Source organism: Eublepharis macularius, chromosome 4 (assembly GCF_028583425.1).
Source record: "Eublepharis macularius isolate TG4126 chromosome 4, MPM_Emac_v1.0, whole genome shotgun sequence".
Lineage (NCBI taxonomy): Eukaryota > Metazoa > Chordata > Lepidosauria > Squamata > Eublepharidae > Eublepharis > Eublepharis macularius.
Window position 1 is genome coordinate 113,099,202 of NC_072793.1, and position 17,251 is coordinate 113,116,452.

General features: G+C 38.2%; 1 protein-coding gene across 1 annotated transcript in view; it reads right to left on the minus strand.

The window, feature by feature from the left end:
* Positions 1-17,251, minus strand: part of PHF2 (PHD finger protein 2) — a 230,813-nt gene that overhangs the window by 210,836 nt on the left and 2,726 nt on the right. The window lies entirely within an intron of this gene.

Consider the following 17,251-nt stretch of genomic DNA (forward strand, 5'->3'; position numbering starts at 1 on the left):
ACACCTGATCACTGTTGTTATATATGTTTATGCAGTTTACTGAAATGTTTAAATATTGTATATACTATTTTAAATACTGTTTTAATGTCTTGATATTTTATTGTTGAGACATTTTAATGTTTTGATGCCTGTTGCCTTGGGAACCTTACTTGGATGAAAAGGCAGCATACAAATATTTAAAATAAAATAACATAACAAAGCTTGGTGCCCACTCACCAAGGGTAAACAGATCCATTAACAGGATAATGACCTCCTGATAATTATAACAATGTCTCTACCAAACTGCAGAGGTGGGGGAGGGGCAGTCCTTGCAACATGCTCACAACTTCACAGCCTGTTTTTCCCTTTAAATCAAGCTCAGTCACATGATAGCACCAAGGTTCACTTTGCTGTGACCAGAAGAAACATGGGTGTGCCACTGAAGCTCATTATCCTAAATGTTCAAGGCTGACAAAAATGATTTTGATAGAGTTAGAGATGTACACTTGAAAAAAATGAGAAGGTTATCCATACTGGTATTCCAGTTTATTCAGGCCACCCATACCATTTCAGAACTCTTTTTTAAAAACATGAGTAGCTGTATTGGTCTACAGTAGGAAAGCAAGCAAACAAATGCACCGTGAAAACCTTACTAACAAAGTGAAATAAACTCTATTGAATATATGTACAGTGTATCAAGAAATAAATACAAAACGCGCAAAAGTGGAAAGTACAAGAAGTGCCAACTATTGAGGACTGGATTTACAAATTGCTGTACATGGCAGAGATGGATAAAATGACAAGAAAACTGAGAGACCTTGATCCAGGACAGTTTAACACGGATTGGGAGAAGCTGAAACAGTATTTGGTGAAAAAATGGGAGGTGGGAAGAGAACTGTGGCAGTTTGAAAATTACTGAAATATAACAAAAGAAGAGGGAAGTGACTATACCGGGGGGTGGAGAGTTAATTGAAAATTTCTAAGCAATTATTCTATTTGACTATTATACATAGTATTAAGTAATAGAGGTGTTATTATAAGATCTATAAGGATAGAAATTAATTAATTTCATCACTGGCAGATAATTGTATAATGGAGAATTTATATAATCAAAATGAATGAATGCAAGAAAGGGGGGGAAATATATAGTAGCATACAGAATATGGGTTAAATTGATTGACTCATGCTGAATGTGTATATGGGTTAAAATGATTGACTATTTTTGGTAGATAGTTGTATAATGGAGAAATCAGATAACTAAAATAGTATGAAGATAAGATATGTAGAAGGAAGTAAAGAGTAACATATGGAGTATGGGTCAAATTGATTGACTTATATTGAATGTATGCAATGCTTATAATGTACTTAAAGTTATGTATAATGAGGGACAAATTGTTTGTACCATATAGACGAGACTAGAATGAGTAAGATAGAGTACAGGCTACTAAAATGACTATTGAAGAATATATGCCTGGAATGTATTATTTAGTTGATAAGTTAAAAGGGAAGGGAAATAGCGATAGCATTGTGTTATAATAGATAAGCTTAGAAGAGAGTGAAAATATATGTTTAATAGATAAAATAAGTTTGAAATGAGTAGGGGGAAAATAGACAAAGGGTTGGAAAACTGTTGGAAGTCAATAAAAGGGGGGGAAAGGGAGGGGGTTAGAATTGGAATATTAGAATTTAAAGGAAATTGATTGTAATGGATATTAAATGTTTCTAATCCAATAAAATTTAAAAAAAAGAAAAGAAATAAATACAAAGAATCAGTCAATATTACAAATTAATTCAAGTTTTGATGTACAGTAATTTCTGGCTGCACAACAACACTCTAAGGCATCTTATTATAATGCATCTGTAAGGTCACATGTCCTTTCAAAGACAAGCTTAACAGCAGACTGTATGAATAAACATAGACTTAAAGTGACCTATGCTTACAATGCTAAAGTGCTAGTGCCTTGAGTATATAAATTTTTATAAGACCAAAGTCTTAATGAGACAGTGTCCAATTCATTTCCAGGAGGAGTTGTTCCAATGGTGGAGGTGTAGTAGAGAGGTGTAACTGCAACGGGGGTACCAGTATTTCCTTACCGTTTTCTATTCCTTCCTCTGGCAGTTATCATGAAAGCCACTACTCCATGAAAAAGAAGAGCATGTCCATAATGATTCCTATGTCTACCACAGCAGTTATTGCATTACATTCTTGATTAAATTATCTTTCCATTGATATATAATTTTATGGTATTACTCAAAAAAAAAGTGGTGTTATGAGCCATCAAACCTCAAAAATGCAATTTTTCCAAAAGGTTTCCACAATTTTGGCCACTAGTGTACTTATGGGAAGCTCGTTTGGGGGGGCTGGAGTGGCTCTCCATAAAAGAACCCCCATATTTGAAGTGAATTTGAAAACAGGGTCCAACTCTACAGGTCTCTGAACAAGATGCCCTGAGCCATTCCACCTGTCCCCATTGTTTCTTATTGGGAGGAGGGAATCCCAAGCTTTCTCCAGGACAAAAGCCAGTAACCAAACACACAAAAGTAACCACTGTCCAAAAGCCTCCAAATGCAAATAAAACCAACAAGCTCAACAGAGCCAATGTCAAACAAGAGAATCGCTGCAGAACCACGAGCCAGTGTAGCAAGCCCAACAAACCAATGTCAAAACAGAGATCCAAGCCAAACCAATTTAAGCAAGGAATATTGTTGCAAGCCCAACAGAGCCAATTTCAAACCAGAGAATCCAACTTGGAAAATATCTCCCAAGCACAAACTCTTTAAAAATAAAAACATAAAAAATTCAAAGCAGTTAAATTTCTAAAACAACCTAAAAGAAGAGAACTCAACAGTACAAACTTTTAAAACCATTTTAAAAACAGCTCAAAACAAAACCAAGGAAAATTGTGTTTAAAGAACCTGAAAGGGGGGGTCCTTCCCCCAATTAAAACCCCACCAGGCAAAAAAATATATAGAAAATGCTGAAATTGTCCACTGTGGGAAAACCAATCCTGATGATGTCCAGACACAGAACAAGAAGGACGTCTTCCCAAGCAGGTAGCAGCAGGCAGCATAACTCCAAAAAAATCTTGCCTTGAAATGGAGTCAACCTCCAGGCCTGTTTCTTATCCTCTTTGCACATGCTCAGAAATCCATGGAGGGCTGTGATAGAATCGGCATGATTGGGCAGACAGTTCTACTGATCCCCCTAATGTCTGATTCCATTGCCTGGGAGAGCTGCCTCCCTTCCACCTCCCTCCCCTCGACTGGCCATCCTGGAGATCTGAAGAAAAATAGTTCCTAGAGCCTGGCCTTAAAAATTCCCAAATATTTACAGAATTTTTCAATACCCAATTACCAGTATTCTGGAAAACCCAAATATCACCCAGGATACCCAAATAGATCCAAAAAAATACCAATAATGAATTTTTGAATATATATTTAGACTGGAAATATCTGAATGTTCCTCCCTACAGTTGTGGCTAAAAGGTTCTAACCTAATCATTACTGATATTGAGAAAGTACTCTAAGTCTCTAGCTTCCATAAATGTTAGCAGTACTGTTACCATACTATCTGCCTAGTGTTGGGTTCAGGATATACTACCATGATAGAGCTCCTTCCAGTACTATGGTGCTGGGACCCAGACCGAAAGCATTACTAGGATGCTACTGGACCTGACTTAACCTGCACTTCCAGATTAATAGAAGCATTTGTAACAGAGCTCCAGATTCCAGAACTTTTTCCAGCATGGAGAGAATGGACAATGAACGGGGAACGGAGAGGAGGGACAAGAAAATGAGCAGGGAGGTGAAGTTAAGTCTGTTTTGATGACATCCTAGAGGTGGGGATATGGAAGAGATTCCATTCAGTACCTATAATGTAATTGTATTATTTTTTTGTTTAACATCATGAATACAAGCCCATATACAAGCCGATGTGCAAGATGGTGGGTGGCTGTTTGCAGAACAAGTAAGCAACCTAAATGCTCTGCCTTACATTAAATACCACAATACATTTATGAAAGCATTTTTCTCAAGGTTCAATGGGAAATTATACAATTTAGTTTACCAATACAAGAATTTTCAAACTTTCATTCTGCTCTTTTTCCAAAACATGCTTTACATCAACTACCGTTGACATTCAAGATGAACAACTTTCACCAAAAAAGTGTATATGAAACAAATACTGAGGATAGAGGCTCAAGATACTCAGCAGACCTCCATAATGTTCAACTTAATTAAGCTTACCAGTATTATCTATTTTTCAAAACCTTCATGAGAAAGGAAATGCCTTTTAAAAGTAGCAATATCCATTTGGGCATTAAACAAAAAATTAACTTAAAATGTCTCATTCTTTAATATAATTACTGTACCCAAATAATATTTAAAAAAAAAAACATTAATACTAGGAAAAGATCTTTAACAGTTAGTATTTTGGTGTCTCACTGTTTTATTTTAAAATGGCAATGAGAGGAATAGAGAGGGATAACAACAAAGATTTTCAACAATCAGAGTTATTAATCTTGCCACCAAAGAGTGCTACAGTGAAAAATAGGGCTTTCTGGATTTTATATATAGATGCAGTGTCACCATTTCTTTTCATTCTTTTCTTTTAGAGACTATTTGTTCAAAAGTTCTTCGGTACCTTGTTTTGCACATCTAGAGATTTATGCAGGCCTCTTCTTGGAGCCATCAAAATGCCCACCTCTGAGGTTGTTCTACCTTTGGGTACCAAAGTCCTACCCATTATATTCTATTGAACCTGTCCTTAATTTCTCATGTTGATAAATGTCTGCCTCTGCCTACCCACTGTGCCGTGCTAACTGAGACTTCTTCTCCTATCTGCCTAGTGTTTCGCAGAGATTATCCCTCAGGTAAGTAGTACAAAACCTATACAAATTACATAGAAAGCAGCCATATCTACCTGACAGAGTCGTTGCTGTGAGGAAAAATGGGAAGAACAATGAGGAGAAACAAAGTGGGTCCCCACTGGGGATAAAAATGGGTATAAATAAATAAACGAGATGCTACAACTGTAAATTTTGCATTTAGCTGCCTATAAAACTACAATGCATTCCTTATCTACCTGAAATTTGGCAAGCAGTGAAAAGTACATTGTACAATCCATGATAATTTCATCCAAATTGGATAGAAAACAAAAAAGTCAAAAGCAGAAATGTGTTTCCTATTCAAATAAATGGAAACAAAAAACCCCAAATATACTTGTAATAACAAAAACTAACATGTGCAATAACGAACAATCTTAAATGGAAATATTTTTTTTGCACACCCCCAATAATAAGGCATGCTTTTCTGACACATGCATATAAGATCATATCAACCTCCTTCTTAACAGCTCTTCTAAATCTGTGCCAAACTGCACTAAATACAGTACTTTCAGTGTTCAGCAGTGCAATCTTACACAAAGTTATACTCTTCTAAGTCACTTTACTTCGAAAGATTTAGAATGGCATGACTCTACTTAGGATTGTATTGCAAGTCCTACAAAAGATCATGTTTCCGAAGTACTAAATATACACTCAGTTTTCTGCAACACAAAAAAATCAACTTAATTACGAGCCCTGTGGCGCAAAGTGGTAAGCTGCAGTACTTTGGTCCAAGCTCTGCTAATGACCTGAGTCAGATCCAGGTAGCCGTCTCACTCAGCCTTCCATCCTTCTGAGGTCGGTAAAATGAGTACCCTGTTTCCTGGGGGTAAAGTGTAGATGACTGGGGATGGCAAACCACCCCATAACAAAAAGTCTGCCAAGAAAACGTTGTGATGCAACATTCTCCCCTAGTGGTGGTTGTGGGTTTTCCGGGCTGTATTGCCGTGGTCTTGGCATTGTAGTTCCTGACGTTTCGCCAGCAGCTGTGGCTGGCATCTTCAGAGGTGTAGCACCAAAAGACAGAGATCTCTCAGTGTCACAGTGTCACAGCGTCACAGGTCTCTCACTGTGACACTGAGAGATCTCTGTCTTTTGGTGCTACACCTCTGAAGATGCCAGCCACAGCTGCTGGCGAAACGTCAGGAACTACAATGCCAAGACCACAGCAATACAGCCCGGAAAACCCACAACAACCATCATTCTCCGGCCGTGAAAGCCTTCGACAATACATTCTCCCCTGGGTCAGTAATGACTCGGTGCTTGCACAAGGGACAACCTTTACCTTTACCTAAATATACACTCAATTTTCTGCAACAGAAAAAAATCAACTTAATTATAAAGCAAACAAATATAATCAAAACACTAAAAATAATTTGCATTTTTAAAATATGAATGTACACAAATCATATATTACAACGATGAGTTTTAAAAAGCCTAAAACATGGAAATAGGAATATTTTGCGCTTTCAAAGGCAGGTATGATCCAGGGACCAAGCCAACTATCTGAAATGGAAACCAGAAAAGGGCACAAATGTGGCCTTTATGTCATTTGCTGCACTTGTACTTTTGAGAATTCCTCACAAAATATTCCTCACTGGCTTTTTTACACTTCAGGTGTAAGTAATTGCCTTTCCAACTTTATGGCATCCTCTTCACTATGCTATTATTGTGGTGCTTGCTGTCAAAATGACAAATGAACTTCATTTGTAGGTACATATATGAGAAGAAAGGCCAACCCCTGATGCATATATTTGGCAATAGATATCACAGTAGAATCTGATGCATGACTGCTGGGATTGCCAGCTGTTTAGCCGTGAGCTTTAAAACTCACTTTCATCATGTCCAAATAGGCTAATATCATTGTGATATATTGGACTGATGCACCATCCCAGGCTAATAGCTAAAAGTTGTCCATAGTTTTCATTTCCTTATCTCACCTTTACCATAATGACTGGATTGCAGCTCATTGTAATAGGAATACTACTATTAGTCATTTCAAGTGTGTGACAGCACACACATAACTGTTCTTTTTAAAATCATAGTCATATTATAAGGCCACCTGAAGATCCCAGTTTCTAGAGCTTTGACCATCACGTGATATAAATTAGATGTCATCAAGGCTTTAGCAGCAGTTTAACTGAATGTAACAGAAGCCTGTTACCAAGTGAAACTAAAACACTCTGGGTTGAATACTATGACTCTGTTCTACTAATGGAGCCTTCCGTCGGTGTAAGGAACCTTGTACCAACTGAAGAGCTGTGTTCAACCAGTACAAGACTCCTTAAATTCCAATGGAATTCTCTACTGTTGGCAGAATGGAGTTGTAGGATCTAATCCTGTCTTAGTTATTGTGTAAGAACTAGTATGATTTAAAAGGAAGGCCAACTTCTTGGGAGTGCAGTTCTATTCTCCAGACAATCCTGGAAATACGTTTTGCTCTATAATACAACCCTAATAATACAACATAATATTAAATCGGGATCTCTGTCTCACATGCAGAACTTCTGAAAACTTTTTTACAATTTTCTTTATGAATAGAAAGTGGGGGGCTGAATTTAGCAGTGTTCTAGCAGCAGAGGAAGCAAATGTTCTTGAAACATTCCCTTCTGCCATGCAATAATAGTCTCTGTTAAATACAAACAACAATTCAGTCTTATCTGCACAATACCAAGTTTTCTGTACTCATTCCACATATTTACATAATAATTTTGAATACTAAATACATTCTTTCATCAAAGTATTAAGAACATACAGAACTCTCTCAGATATTAGAGTTTAGGTAGCCCCTCCTTTTAGTGAGGAGCTGTGGCCAATTAAAAGACAAGGGAGACAGCTAGAGCAATAGTGGAGGAAAACTCAGCCAAAGACTAATTTTAATGCATACTTCATGGCAGCGATAGAGGCAAAGAAACAATACTTTCCCACCATTGCATCTGCACAGTGTAGGCCAGCAGAGCTGTTCCAGATGGTCAGAGCCTGTTGGGATCTGACATCCAGGAGAAGGTAGACTGCTCATTGGCTCACTATGACTGTCAACACTTTGCAAATAAAATCTCTTCTATCCCTACCAAAGTAGACTCTACAGTAGCAGTGACGGGGTCAAATGATGCCAGGATGCCAACTTATCCAACTATTTGGGATAATTTTCAGTTTATTTAATCAAGGATGTGGACAGGGTCCTTGGAGGTTTGAGATCTACCACTTGCTTGCATGACCCTTGCCCTCCCTGGCTACCTCAGTCTTCCAGGGGAGCTGGCTGACTGGGTCTGAGAGGTAATTAATGCCTGCTTGAGATAGGGAGTGGTTGCCCCAACCTTGAAACAGGCTGTGGTGCATCCACCACTGAAGAAATCTACCTTGGACCCAAGAGATTTCAATAACTAACCAGTCTCAAATGTTCTATTCGTGAGCAAGGTTATTGAACAGGAGGTTGCTGATCAACTTCAAGCATCCTGGATGAAGTGGGTTGTTTGGATCCTTTCCAAATCTGGTTTCTGGCCAGTTATGGGATTTAGTCACCATAGTGAATGTCCTGCACTGGGAGATGAATAGAGGGAGTACAACTCTGCTGATTCTCCTGGACTTCTCAATGGCTTTCAATACTATCAATCATGATATCCTTGTGGACCACCTTTCCAGGTTGGAACTTGGAGGAACCATTTTTAAGTGGTTGCTGTCCTACCTGGAGGGTAGGTTTCAGAATGTGGTTCTGGGAGGTGCTGCGCAATCCCCTGGCCTTTCATCTGTAGGGTCCAGTGAGGCTCCATCTTATCCCCTAGGCTTTTCAACAGCTACATGAACATGCTGAGTGAAGTCATCCAATGACTTGGGCTGGGTTGTCACAAATATGCACTCAGCTCTGTCTCCAACATCCATCTGATCCCAGGGAACCAGTGCCTGGAGGCAGTTTTGGAATGGATGCGGGCTATTGACCTGAAGCTAAATCCTGCCAAAACAGAAGTACTACTGATGAGTGGAAAATCTGACCAGGGACTTCAGATGTCACCCACTTTAGATGGGGTTGTACTGCCCTTGAAGGAACATGACTGTGATTTTGAGGTGCTCTTGGACCCAGGCCTGCTACTGGATAAGCAGGTGGCAGCTGTGGTCAGGACTGCCTTATACCTGCTTTGAATGGTTAGCTTCTGAGGCCTTTCCTGGACAGAAAATATCTAGTCACTGTGATATATGTCCTGGTTACATCTATATTAGACTACTGCTATCTGGAGCTGCCCTTGAAAAGTGATCCAAAATTTTAATTGATGGAGAATGCTTCAACCGGGATATTCACTGGAGTGGATCACAGCAGAACATATAATTCCAGTCTTCGCTCTTCTGCACTGGAGCCCAATCTATTTCTAGCACAGTTCAAAGGCTGGTATTGACCTTTAAAACCCTATATGGTTTGGTATCAGCATACCTGACAGACCACATACTCCCTTACAATACTACCCAACCACTTCTGAGGCCATGCTTCAGGTACCCCCACCTTCTGAGATTAGGTGGGAGGCCACACAGGTGAGGGCCTTCTGAGTCACGGCACCTAAACTATGGAGCCATTTCTTACAGCACTGCCCTAATATCTACATGGTATACGTGCAGGCAGTATTCTCTGGAGAACAGAAGGGAGGAGATAGCCCTATGAGAAATCACTTCACTTCTGGGTGCTTTTCCCGCAGTATACTGGATTGGGCCTCTAGAGGTTGCCACTAATCTAGTAAGTGTCAATTACCTTAAAAAGCAATTCAACTTTCTATACACACAGGACAATGCACAAAATATGTCCACACTATTTTTTCTCACACCATATTATAGCCATATTTGAGGTTCTTTCCCTTATCTATAGTCTGCCTTTCTTTCTGAGAATCAACACGGATTATACAGACAATTAAATAAACAATATAATAGGGTATATAAATGCAGCTTTGCCATGTTGAAGGTGTTGAGAGAAAGGCCTCATCACAGGACAGCCTAGATGTGGCTGCCACCAGATAGCAAAGAGTAAGGGCAAGAAATCTATGCTATACATGCTGACATGCGCTTCACATAAATACTTCTCTCTCAGATTCTTCTCTGTCTGAAAACTAGATTTTAAGGTATTCTTTTTTCCTTCTTTATTCTTATGATGTTCCTAGGTATAACCACAAATTCCTTTTTAAATCATCTATGTGTAATGGTGGTTATGTAACGATTGTGATTCTTGTTATAGTAATGGCAATTATTTATATTTTCCACTCAAAGTCCGCCAAAAGAAGAGGAAGGTTTAGAACTGGGTAGTTTCTTCCTTATACTTCAATAGACACATCCATGCCCAATGAAATCATTGAACTAGATGACGAAAAAGCCATCTACTCTACCATAAGACTGAACCAGCCTGTCATACTGATAGTTATAGCTATCACTCTTCCAAAACATTTTCTATTTCTTTTGATTACACATTAAGAGATTTACTTCCTCCATAAGGGATATCCGAAGCCTAGAAAACCTGCTTTATCCTGTCATCACATAACACATTCATAGGTCCACAAAGCTTGTGAATTTTTATTCTTCTAAAGAATCCATACCTGATCATGATCTACAGTTCTCCATAACATCATGCATTTCATTTCATTGTAACGGTAAGGATTCATTAATATCTATAAGCACCAAATCCTTTTCTTCATCTTCAAGCTGAAAATATAACTTTTAATCTTACTTTTCATTTCATGAACAAAACCACATTACACCTTTAGAATGCTCTAGAAAACTTACTGGGAAACTAGGACATTCACTACGTATTGGGATGAGAGATTCTGACCATACTACGTCAGTAACATATATAAGAACGCAATTTTTCTTTTAACAATGCACGGGTAAAATGCTACATAACTCTTTCTTGGAATGCTTTGAGGTTGTTACTTCCTTTGGAAAATATGGTGATACAGGTTAGAATTTGTAATGATGGTAGTTTACCTACAAATTCCAATCCAGATTTCAAATACACTTTTTCTTTCTGGCATAACTAAAAAGTTATTCCAAAATATTTATCAGACCTGATTGAACATCCAATATAGAATATAAGCAACTGAATACCAGTTTAGTTTCAATTATTTGATGCAAATACTAAAGATCAGAAATTACCAAACATCAAACCACAAAAAACATATATAATTCAATATTATATCTAGAATATGATAAAGGGCAAGTTTAAATAATTTTTTTACCAATTATCACATTCCAAATACAAAAAGTGAAGATGATATAACTAATTTAACTAGGCTTAGGTCTACAATCTTATTTGGGAAAATGTCCTATTGAAATATTTCTTAATAGTAATTCTATATAAAATAATCTAGAATCTGCATTCAGTGAGTTGAAGAAGCTAAAAAACTTATTTGAGTTCTATAAATCAACACTGACCCACAATACAAAATGGAATTTCATCATCTGAACCTATGTAGTTTTGCCATAGCATTCATAGAAACAATCTATTAAAATGAGAGGTTTGTAATATGTTAATTATTGATAATCTGAATTGCAAAATTATTAAGTACTTAAAATACATTCGCATGAAAGTTTATGCCACAATAAATTAATTAGTCTTTAAGATACCATGAGACTGTTGTTTTGGTTTCAGTAGATTAACAGGCTACCTTCTTAAAATGTGTGGTAATCTGTTGTTTCCTTGGGTGTCTGTTTCTCTTCCCTTCGGATGAAAAAGACAACCACCTCTACAACAACATTTGCACCAAGCACTAAGAGGTTGGATTTACTGTCTCGTTACATCTTCTGAACTGTGTGTTCCGCAGGAAAGTGGGACTTTTCTGTACAGTTGCCAGATCTCTTTTTAAAGTGCAGCAAAGTGAACTCAAAAATAAAGTTAACATTACAGCAATAGCGCCAAATTAATGCTATTTAGTAAAAAGAAGGACAATTGCAAATGCAATAGGCAATGAATGACCCAAGGATCTCTTAATTTTCAAAGGACACTGTTTAGAAACCTGTGTCAGCTAAGAGTTAATTCTAAATGTAGGATTGGATCCAGCAGAGCATTTCTGTTGCAGAAGGGGAAGCAATTTTTGCCAATTACTACTCCATCTACAGACCTCCCCTCCCTCATGTTGTTTTTTGGCATCCTGTGTCTCCAAGGTGCAGCATTTTGAGGAGGAGCATTTTGAGCTGCAGAAGAAGATAGACAAGAAAGTCATGCTCCATTCGCATAAATCCTTTCCATCAGCAACAATCTTAGCAGGATCTAAGCTGTAATAACAATTTCATACTCATACACTCATCTCCCTATTTTCAACACATTATGTTGTATTGGTAACTAGAATATTTGGCTATGCTGTATGTATGCTAGGGGTTAAGTGGTTGGGTTGCAAATCAGCATTCAGCTAGTTTGAATCTCACCACTGCCATGAGCTCAGCAGGTGGTCTTGAGTAAGCCACTCCTCTCAGCCCCAGCTCCCAGCTGTATTGTGGGATAATAACACAGACTTTGTTTACAGCTCTAAGTGGGGCATTAATCTGTCTAGAAGAGCAGTATATAAGTGCAGTTATTATTTTCCTGGTTCCTCCTCTATCCTTATCCCACGGTCAAATGTTAAAATGTATGCTTCTTGGAGCAGGGACCATCTATTTTTTGCTTATGACTTATACATTGATAGTGCAATAATTAGTTGGTGCGGGTCTACCATATAATTTATTTTATTTTTATTTTATTAGATTTATATCCCACCCTCCCCACAAATGGGCTCAGAGTGGCTAACATCAACAAACATCAATAAATACCGTCTTAAAAACACATAAAACTATAAAAGTCATGACTAATCACAGTAATTCAATTCCAGGTGTCGTTAAAATACATAGGCCACCATAAAAGGTATAAGCTCAAATTCTACAGGCACCCAGAATGGCACCCAGAGTGGGATGGAAAATGGGGTGTGGTGGTCTGGAAAAAAATGAAAGCGGGAAAGGACGCCAGTCCTCAACCAAAGTCCCAGCAGAACATCACCATCTTACAGGTACTGCAGAATTGCAACAGATCCCGCAGGGTCTGATTCTCCAACAGGAGTACACTTGACCAGGCCAGAGCCAGAGCCAAAAAGGCCCTGGCCCTGGCCCTGGTTGAGGACAGGTGAATGTCCCTCAGGCTGGGGACCACCGGAGCTTATCTGCAGAGCGCAAGGCCCTGTGGGGGATATAATGGAAGCAATGGTCCCATAGGTATGTTGGCTCCAGTCCATTTAAGGGCCCCGAATACCAAAACAAACTCCTTGAACTGGATCTGGAACTCAATCAGGAGCCAGTGCAGCTGGCCCAGCACTGGATGAATATGCACCCTGAATACAGTTCTCCTAACGACCCATGCTGCTGCATTCTGGATATTGTTTCAAGTAAAACTATGTAGACTCACTGATGTTTACTCAGTAAAACTGTTCTGGATGTCTCCCATGGAATTGACATAAAATACAATATAAATACATATTGCTGTACCTACACTTTCTGAAAGAAAAGATGCAAAATAGAGAGTGTAAGGTTTTTGTGTTTTTTTTAATCTACCTTGGAGCTTTAACTCACTTCCTCTGTATGATAATCTAATTTTTTACTTCAGGAGAGCTGTGGTCACAACCAACACTCTTTATTTCTGCACTCACAGAGCTTCAGGTGTTCTCTACTTTACCCAAGCTTATATCTGGAGAGCATCTTCCCTTTGGGGTTTGAATCCCACTGCTAACCCTACCTGTGGCATTTGTCCTGCGTGTGTGACTTATATCTATTGCTGCTTCCAAGTAGGTTCTCACTGCCACCAAGGGCTTTTGCCTTACATCTCTTCTGCTTAACTATTACTATAGAAGACTTTGTTATAGATGGTAGTATGACAGAACAGTCAAAGCATGGGGGTGGCTGTGAGGTAAAAAAGGGGATTCTTGTTTACTTAATCAGAAGTAGAATTTATTTATAAATCGTTAAGTGCGACTGTTGCAGAGTTTTAATAATCAATAATAACCAAGATTATGAACCTAGTCTGAAACCAATAAGGACTAGGTTAATAAGCTTGGTGGTTTCAAAATATCAAAATATATTAAAGATATATTCACAGATCCAGTCACAAAGGCTAATTTTCCGCACATAATTTTCACTAAAAGAATAAATGCTCCTCTCATTCACACAGATATTGAATCACTCCACACCACTTACCTAATTTAGAACAAGTCTCTCTCAGGCTTCCACACAGTTTGCCTAACTTAGCCAGAATAACCCCTCTCTGAGATACACTAAGCCAGAATAACCCCTCTCTGAGATACACTAAGACTGGCTGAATACCTCTCCCTCAGTTCTCAGACTAAAAGTACAGTTCACTCTGCCCCCTAAAGTACAGCTACTATCCAATCATAGCACACTTCACTTTCTGCCAGCACCCCCCTCCTCCTTTCCTCAGAGGCCTACACTTAAATCCACAATAACAAAAGAAAGAGCCCCAAAAGACTATGATTGAAGAAGTCTTTCAGGACTTTAAAACCCCACATTAACCAGCAGAAATGAAATATAAAATCCTATTAACATGGCAAAACATTACAGACAATGTGCAATATTTAACTTTTCCTCTAATCAGAGTAAGAATTTTAAACGGGAAGAGTATAATTATTGCTTTTTTTTTCAAAAAAATCAAGGTTTATATTCTGTATTAATTTTACAGGATAAACCCTTCAAGGACTGGGTTATGAAAAAATATAAATGAGTCCCATGAGTGGTTCACTTTTTACCTACATTTTCACAGTAGATACCCAATTCTCACATTTTTTCATTCAGTAGAACATAGCCTTTAATAACCAAAAAAGTGAAAACATTAAGAACAATCAAACTCATGCATAATATCATCTCTTAGGAGTAATCATTCATAGAGATAGAAAAAAAGACTAGAGGTATAGTTTTATATTTGGTATTGGCACTTCCAAGCGAAAACTGAACTGGCTTTCCAATCTAACTTTTAGTACAATGTATTGTTTACAAGTTTTAAAGCAATGCAACTCTGTACTCATAGATAGACTATACTTATAGATTTTTAAAAAATTTTTACTAGAAGTTAAAGCTGAGGGTCACTCTAACCACCACCATCTTTTCCAGATTATTATCCGTCTACTGGCAAAAGTCCTATTTTGTTCCTTTTTCATCATTGTGAATACAGTAATAGTCTCTCCAAAATAGTTTTGAAAATATGCATACATATCATCTGCCCACCAGAAGCTAAGAAAATGAAGTCCCATCTAGTTTTCAGAACTAAATATGAACGAAATCTGTTGAAATCTGTAACCAATGATACTTTCAAATACCCTTGTTTATTAATGAAGATCCACTGAAGAGGAGGTCATTATTTTCTCAGGGTAATCTCTTTTGGTCTCTTAATTATTTTACAACTTCGTGAGTGGGCACAGATAATCATCTTGATAGGTTCTTGTGAACATTTAAAAGACCTGTAGAAACATTTCAACAGAAGCTTTGGAATGTTTACATTGTTTTCAAAGAAAATATTACATTTTCCATATCATTTCTGCATATATATTTATTCTGCATATCTCACTACATTCTTAAAATATTCATCAAGAAATTTTCCATTTAATTTGTACTACACAAGCCTTTTTAGGACAGGCACCTTCCTTCCTTATTTCATATATCCAAGGATATGTAAATACAGGGCAACAAGTAGTGGGGCAGGAGCAGAAGGAATAGGACCAATAGCATCAAATCCATATTTTGTACAAAATTTTAAATTTGTTCCTGCATTCATGAACAAAGGGGAAGTAGGTTCATCACTGTGGGTATGCCACAAAGGGTAATGTACAATGCATACACCTATACTTGCATTTGTTCATTTTTAAGACATTGTAGCTGGTCTTCCTCTGATAAATGGACTCATCAGATTACAATGACATTAAAAACAAATGCAACAGAAAAATAATCACAGTAAACTGTTAACAGCCCCAAGAAAGATTAGCATTCCATGGCAGAAGTTCCCTTGAACAATTCTGCTTTATATTTGTTTGGGTATCAACAAAGCAAGTTACACACTCAGGAAAGCTATTTCACAAGGTGGATGCCACCAGTAAGAAAACGCAAGAAACTCAAGTGAGTAGCCAGGACAGGCCTGTGAGAAGAGATGAGCAAGTGGACAGGTCTGAAGAACAACACTGTCATAAAAACCTGGAAAAGATAGTCTTTGTCACAACCTTTATCCTTACTGTTCAAGAAAGGGCAGAACAATAATGGGAACTATGTATATATAGACATATGTATGATACTGAGCTCACACATTAATTATGCACATAGTGCAAGGGGGGAATACCAGACCTTGAAGATGACTACCTACTAAGACTTTTGGCCGGTGTAAAAGACTCCAGTAATAATCCTCACACACACACACACACACACACACACACACACACACACACACACACTTGGGGTGGGGGTACAATGCATAGCAGGAAATATCTGTATAATTTTAGACACTGCCATTCTAAACAGAGCTTTGCCCTTCTAAGTCTATTGAAGTCAGTGGCCTTAGAAATGCGTGACTCTGTGAAATCGCGCAAAACTCCCGGATAACAGCATCTTCCTGGCACGATTTCACGCGAGAAGATGTTGCCTTCTGGGTCTTTCGCGCAATGTTCCGCAGGCAGGTAAGACGTGTGGAAACAATCCTGGTCCATTACCATACAGTTCCCTCTTTATAACTACTACTATTTTCCTGCAAAGGATGGGAAAGCAAGCATCACCCACCTTGTCTGATTCCTGCTCTCTAGCTAACTACAGTCTGATCCTGTCAGGCTGAGCACATTCTACCACAAACCTCAACTTATGGATAAAGTCTTTAATCTTTTAAAATGTCACCATTACGACACCAAACACTTTATAAAAACATCATGATAGATTTAATGAAAATGATGGACAGCAAACTCACAGAGATAAAAGAAAGTGCATGATGTGTACCACTATCCATAAATAATGTAAGAGATTCGTGGCCATACAATGTGGAAATGGACACTGCCGCAGATGGCTTTAAAAAAGAACAAGAGATATTCACAGAGAGTACATCTATTAACAGCTACTAGCCCTGATGGCTAGATGAAACTTCCACGTTCAAAGGAATATACCTTTGAATACCAGATAGGAGACAATATTCAGCAAAGGAGAGCTACTCCCTCCCCACACTGCTTCTGAGCTTCCAGAGGTACCTGGTCGGCCTTTGCTTTAAACAGATTACTCAGCTACAAAATCCTGTGGTCTGGTCCACTGGGGCTGTTCTTATGTCCCTAGATCTCTTCCTATTCCTCAACACACTTATTTCTTCTTGCCTTGGATCCCAGTGATATTTGGAATACAAACTTCTTTAGCTGGTCCATATAAAT